Below are 7753 nucleotides of genomic sequence, written 5' to 3'. Positions count from 1 at the left end.
TCATCTCTCTCTCTCTCTCTCTCTCTCTCTCTATATATATATATATATATATATATATATATATATATATATATATATATATATATATATATATATGTGTGTGTGTGTGTGTGTGTGTGTGTGTGTGTGTGTGTGTGTATATATATATATATATTATAATAGAGGTCAAAACACTTCAACCAAAATTCATTTAAAATCGTTACTTAATTGATTGATTAATAAAAATATTAATGTTTTGAAACTCCTAACTCTTAAACTTATATTATTTAATTTGTTAGTTAACTAAAATATTTTCCCTACATAACGATAACATTTTTATGTTTGGTTACTCATATTTGTTTATGTAATTAGAAAACAAGGTGTACATAGAATGACTACTTCAATTTCACATAGGAATTGATACCACTAGAGATGTATGTTGTCTTTAACCGGTGGTAGGAGATCCACATATCCTTTTTAATTATTTATATTAATGCTTAGTAATATCCATTTTATATTCCTATCCACCTTAATTTTATGGTACAAATTAAGGAAGAGGATTATCGGTGCACCAACATAAAGTCAAATATAGGCCTTGCAAAATATCTAATTAAAATTAAATGTCCTATTTACTAATCGACTTATTTTGAAACTCTTGATGACAATTATGTATAATGATATATTATGTATGACTTCATTCTTAATTTCAATGTTTAATATTTGAAAGTTCATATATGAAACCTTGGATGTTTTGGTGTAATATAAATAGTGTAATACAAAGTTTATTAGTTCAATATTGTTTATTAATAGCTCATTCAAAACAACTTATTTCTTATTTATCAAAAAAAAATATTATCGGACATAAGAAAAGTAGATTATATTAATGTTATACAAAAAACTTATAATATATATTGGATATTATAAAAGTAAAAGTAAAGTTTATAAGGTATGGACTATATTAGATAGTATCAAAATATAAGTTAATGGATGTTTTTTGTTATTTGATAATTCGGTTAATGTCCAAAACATGACTAAAACGTAAATTTCAACATATTTCTATTTTTTTCCATAATTATTATAACCACTTAAATGCATTCTTGCGCAACGCGCGAGGTTACGCCTAGTATACTTATAATGAAACATTTTTCCTTTCACCATATTAATTTGAAACTCCTATGACTTTTCAATTTCTTTCTAATAATGATTATAATCCTCTCTATTAAATGAATGTTTTTTGCTACTTGTCACACTCTCATTTAATTTTCCAAATGTCATTTTGTGGTTATTTTGAATTAATTTTTTTCCACATATCATTTTATGAGTTTTTCTATTTTTATTAAATTCCACATGAAATTTTAATATAATAATTGCAATAAATATGGTAATAAACAGATATAAATTTCATTAATAAACTTACCTTTTAATTTCAAAATTCTCAAAATTAAAACTTATTAGTTTCTTTTATTTATTTAAATTATTTGTTTGAATTTAAAAGATAAACAACATTTCTATTATAATAATTCATTTTTTTTCTTATTTTCTTATAAATTCAAAGTTCTCAAATATTTTGACATTTATATTTAACTTTTTTTTTAAATTAATCTATGTAATACATAGTTCTCACAACTAGTTCCGTAATAAACAATTAGAACCCCCAATATCGACAATTTTAGGAGCAGTTCTAGAATATTAAAAACCGACATAACATATTCTAGGACCGGTTCCAATATTCTAGTGTCGTAGGTTTCAATTTTAATAGGCATATATATATATATATATATATATATATATATATATATATATATATATATATAAATGACCAAAACACATGGATAAAATTATAAATTTCAATATATTCTAACCATATATTTGTTTTATTGCGCAACACGCGAGAATACAGCTAGTCTTATCATTTCATTATCATACATACTTATAAAAGAAATATTTTTCCTTGATTCTTATGCATTTGAAACCCCCTAATTTGATTTCCTTGATTATTATGCATTTGAAACATCCTAATTTAATTAATACCACTCAAAAGACTTTTTAATAATAATTATTAATTGGTTATTTAATGTAAAAATAACATGAACAACATCAAATATAACAAGACCAAATATAAATACGATGAATAATAGGAACATCTTTGTCATATTTTACAAGGATTAAGGACCTTTAAAGAAGGAAAAAAGACTTTTAGGTGTGTATTGCTTTTCATACAAATTTCAATATATATATATATATATATATATATATATATATATATATATTTGTTTTTACCAACTGTTCAATGTGTGGTTGCTTCTGGTATGTCACATGTTATATTCGGAGTAAAAACTTTTGCATAAAGATGCACTTAATTCCATTCACTACAGGTACTAATTAATATTTGTCTCACGCACACACAAACAAATCTTGCTAAGCATTTTAAATTATTTGAATAGATTCGGTTTTCATCGTCATTCCTTCAACAATGGAAATTATCTCTACCTTCACTATTTGACACTTCCATATGTATCCATGCGTGTAAGAACTTCTATTTTTCTTAAGATTTTTTTTGTTAAAACCATTTTAATTTCTAAGAATATAAAAAAAAGATGGAAAACAGTCAAATATTCATCCTTGGCATCACAAGGTGGATTTATTGAACCCTAAAAGATATTGGAAAATATGAAGTCATATTAGCAAATGTATTGCTACATATAAATTATTTTACATGTCAATTGGTCTTAGTTTCCACTAAAGTCATGATTTCCTATTTGATCCTATAAAATATCACATGTGAACTAAAGGCAGGTCATGCATATTTTAATGTTCTACTGGTATTAACCGATACCAATGAGTTGACATGCTCCTTTTCAAGTCATGAGAATGTAATCCTTTTAGCTTTTATTTTTTTGTATATATACATGTAGTCTGAACTAAGCATTTGTGTGGCATGGGTGTATTTCTATTAGTCTCTAATGGAAATTAGATGTTGGTATCCAGACTATGCCTATGTGGTTTTAGTTTACTGATGTTGGAATATGAAAATTAATATTATGCATCGATATGCATTTAACAAATAATAAGTACATCACATTATTTACTTAATCGATATTAATGGATATGAATGTCACTTTGTGCATTTGCAGTAGCGTAATCGGGATTGAATCCGAGAAGTAGAGTTGTGTGGTGATAAACAAACATAGATTTCGTAGTATTTGTTGGATGTTTTGGGTTTGATAGAAAAGAACCCATCAAATACAAAAAAAAAAAAAAACAACATTAATATATTTCTAAAAATGAAAACGTTGTATTTTGAATAACATGAAATAGTAGGGTAAAATATGAAAGGTATTATGATATAAATATCAATAACATATATTAATATTTATTTGTCAAAATTTTAAGTACATAATTTTACGTTGCGCAACGCGCGGCTATTCGCCTAGTATACTTATAAAGGAAACATTTTTTTCTTTCACCACATTCATTTGAAACTCATATGTATTATTTTCTTTCACCATATTCATTTGAAACCCCCCATGACTTTTCAATTTCTTTCTAATAATGATTATAAGTTGGTTAATAAGGTTAAATAAATACCAAACCTAAAGTGTACTCATATATAAACTAAATTTCAATATTAAAAAAATATATTTACTTGTACTTATAAAGTTATGTTTTATAACTTTTAACATATTATACTTAATTTATTAGTTTTAATATATTGTTGGATGTAAACCATTATCATTTTAAAACTACAATTTTTGAACAATTTGTATAAAATACTTAAATTATTAATTTAAATATAACATTAAAGGGTCAATTAAAATATAAATTTTGGTTTAACTTAAACAACACAAAAAATATTTTGTAAATAGTTAAAAGTGATAAATTGTAGTGTCTTTCTAATATTGATTATAAGTTGTTTATTATGGTTAAATAAATATCAAACCTAAAGTATAATCATAAATAAACTAAGTTTCAATGTTAAAATATTATCTTTTACTTCTACTTATAAAGTTATTTTTTTTAACTTTTAATATATTATACTTAATTTATTAGATTTAATATGTTACATGTAAACCATTATCAGTTTAAAACTACAACTTTTGTAAATTTTGGACAAAATACTTAAGTTTTTAATTTAAATATAACATTACAGTGTCAACTTCAATATAAATTTCAATTCCACTCAAAAAAACCCCAAAGAATATTATGTAAATAGTTAAAACTGATAAATTGTAGTGCTAAATACAAAAACTAAAATGAAATCTCAATTTAACTAAAATATTTCCTTAATATATTTTTATAATCATTAGAAGTTTTCAAATAAGTAGTTTAAAATAACATACAATAAGAATAGTTAAAAATAACTCTATATAAATGATTATATTGTTACCTTTAAAATCAAAAAATAATGTTTGATGTTTTAAATAATTATAGTGATAGAAATTAAAACATTAAGCAAATAAATTTTAAAAAATCAATTAACAATAACAACAACTATAAATAACATTAAACCTTATATTATATTTAATATTATTAATTAGTAACCTGTAGGTAGAAGTCATTCAAACAATTGAGATTATACAGTTATAATAGATGTATATATTATCATACTAGATTATAACTCGTGTATTACACGGTATTATAAAGTAAATAATCTTCAAACTTAATAGGCATAATTATAATTAGTAATAGATTTGCAAACAATTATCTTTTAAGAAACTTAGATATTTCATCTAGAACTATCTAATTGTTAACTTAAATCAATTCGGGTGAATTAATCTTAGTAAACTTTCAATATCAACATTTTAAATCATTTTCACCACAACAAAAAAATAAAGTTTCCATCGATTTTGACAATTTCCATTGATGTTGTCACAACTGGAAATTTTGTGCCATGTAATCTATACCTTCAAGTTAATGTGAATCAAAAACTTCAATCAAATACAACATGCTAGTACTACAAATAGTCATCAAACAATTGGAAACCCTAAAAGTCCTTGTTAAGTCCATTTTGGATTAGGACTCCCCTATTGGATCCAAATGGACCAATAAGCTTCCAATTAGACTATCATGGGCTTAGAACCCTAATTGGGCTCTAATTGGACCTACACTTATTTATTTTAATATCTTGGGTCATATTGAGCCTGGAATGAAATAAATCACAAGCTTTGGTCCATAATTTAACCTAACCTAGCTTATTAAAGCATAAAAATCACAATTTTATTTTATAAGGCTAATAAGCACCCAAACTACCTCTAATGTTGGGCTTAGGGGCAAAAAGCCCAAAAATCCTTTCTTCTCTCCCTATTCTCGGCCCAAGCCCAAGGAAAAAGGGAGAGTTGACCTTGGGTTGCCACCTCACTTTTATATGTTGGGTTTCCATGCACATAACTCATGTTTCCAAGCAAGCATCATATCAAGGTCATTTCTTCTTCTCTCCTCTCTCACTCTCGGCCATACTTACACACACAAACTCACAAAAATCTCTCAACTCTCTCAAGAACTCTCCTTCCTCCCCTCTCCAAAAATCTCGAAAATTAGGGACTTTCAAGAGGATCTTGCAAGTTAATCATCATCTAAGGTAAGATTATGCATAGATCTATGATTTAAATTCTTTTTGTTATCAAAATCCTTTCCTAAACTATGCAAAAATCGTGATCTTGCACCCTAGAACCATCTCAAACTCAAGATCTACCAAGGAAAGGTGCTAAGGCCAAAAATCATCAAGTTTTCTTCCATCTTTTCTTCCAAAAACCGAAACCACACCCAAGGTGAGCTTCATACCCCCTATTTTCTGTTTTTATGAGTTTTGTGGGGGGGGGGGGGAATACAAGTGAAAGTGTAGATCTATATGTGTTTTGTATGCCTTGTATGATTCCCATGCTTATATGTATGCTTTTATGTGTTTTAATGTTGGATCTAGCCATAAAACCCCTCAAAACCGAGATATAACTTATGTTTTATGATTTTAGCTTCAAATATATTTCTACATACAAAGTGTTTCAAGAAAAATGGCTAAGTGGTTTAGTAATAATTTTCTTTGGGTTAAAAACACAAATTTTGGGCCTAAAATGTGAAAAATACAAAATTAAGGGTCCAAAATGGCATATCACGAATTCTGCTGGATGAAGTGTGCCAAAACAGTTTCCATAAATCAATTTCTGGAAATATACTCATTTAGAGGATTAAAAACATAAATTCCAAGCTTAATGGGCTAAAAATGACATTTTTGGCCCAATGAGGCCCATTATGCGAATTTTTCTGTTTTGGAGGGCCAAAACTGTGATTTTCTGTAAAACAGTGGACTATAAGTGTTCCAAATCCTTTTCAAAGGTTTAAAATGCTTTTTAAATTTAAAAAGGACCAAAGCTGCAAAAAATTTCCAATTTGGGCCAAAATTGCCAAAGTTGCGAAAAAGAAGGGTTAAAACCGAGAAAACTGCATTTTCAGGGACTTAAACTGTTTTCTATGAAAAATATGCTGAAAAATATTAATTTCAATAATTTTTGGTGTTAAAATGTCAAGAAAATTAGTTTAAGGACCAAATCGGGAAGTATTTAATAAAAGGGTTGAAAATGTAAATTTTACAAACAATGAGGGGCTGAAAACAGAAAAATTTCAAGGCTAATTCAATATGCACAATTTGATCAAATAATGGCACCGCGGCTTTCGACGAAATACAATACATTACAATACCAAAAGTCGTTGTTAAACGAATTGGCTCGGTCTCGAACCAATGGAAACCTACAACTACTAACACTACGACACTACGACACTACGGTTCATACAAATAACGTTTGGGAACTTAGCTTACATACGAGTGTGCACAGACGTCTACGCACCATCTTCGGGCCCCAAAAGTGTAAAATCTTGCTTGTTGGGCCTAGCTAGCCCAATGACCTGATCTTAAGGCCCGAAGACGCATATTTTCTACGAAGTGTTGAGTTTCACCGACTTGGCACAACGTAGAGGGACTTTCAATGGCTTGTATACCACTGGTCCCCAAGGGTCCTTGGTATTGCTAGAAAAGTCTGCATATTTTTGCGAGGCGGGTCGGGGACCCCTCGTACGCATATTATCCCCAACCGATTAATAGAGTCATCGAGGCCTTCGTGTCCTCTTACTCTTCGGATGTGGGACGACACATAGTCAGGGCGGCTGGATAACGTGATTTGTACGAACGACGCCTTCGGGATCGTTAGTATTGCTATAAACTGGGCGTTTGTGTAATGCGGGTTTGTAGTAAATAATCATGCTCAAAAATAATTCAACGTCGCCTGGGAATGACACTTCTATCTTTGTAACGGTTTCAACGCAACTTAACGGATTTCAAAGGATTAGGAAAACATCGGGTTTTCCTAGGTTTTTCAAACATATCGGATTCGAAACGCATATAATTTTTAATAAACAATTTTCACAAGTATAGAAACAAACAGGCATACCTATGGATCTTCACAAACATTTTCGAAAGTTTTTCATTTCAGAAAATATCGGATTTTCTGGTGGTTTTCAAACAATACAAACATTGGATTTCAAACACTACTTATGAACTCACCAACATTTCATATGTTGACGTTTTTCAAAATACTTGTATTCTCAGGGAACCAGTGAATCAAGGGAAATCATATTCAGTGACGGTTGCAGTTTATTTATGTATGAATCGAACAATTTAATTTTTGGGAATGTAATGTTTAACCAATGTATTTCATGTAAACGCTACTGGTTGTACTGTATTAATGATTGGTGACGAATGTTGTTATGTTTCATATATATTCAA

The sequence above is a fragment of the Lactuca sativa genome, chromosome 5, assembly GCF_002870075.4.
Source record: "Lactuca sativa cultivar Salinas chromosome 5, Lsat_Salinas_v11, whole genome shotgun sequence".
NCBI classification, from domain to species: Eukaryota; Viridiplantae; Streptophyta; class Magnoliopsida; order Asterales; family Asteraceae; genus Lactuca; species Lactuca sativa.
The sequence above is the reverse complement of the archived record's forward strand: the minus strand, read 5'-3'. Positions refer to the sequence as shown.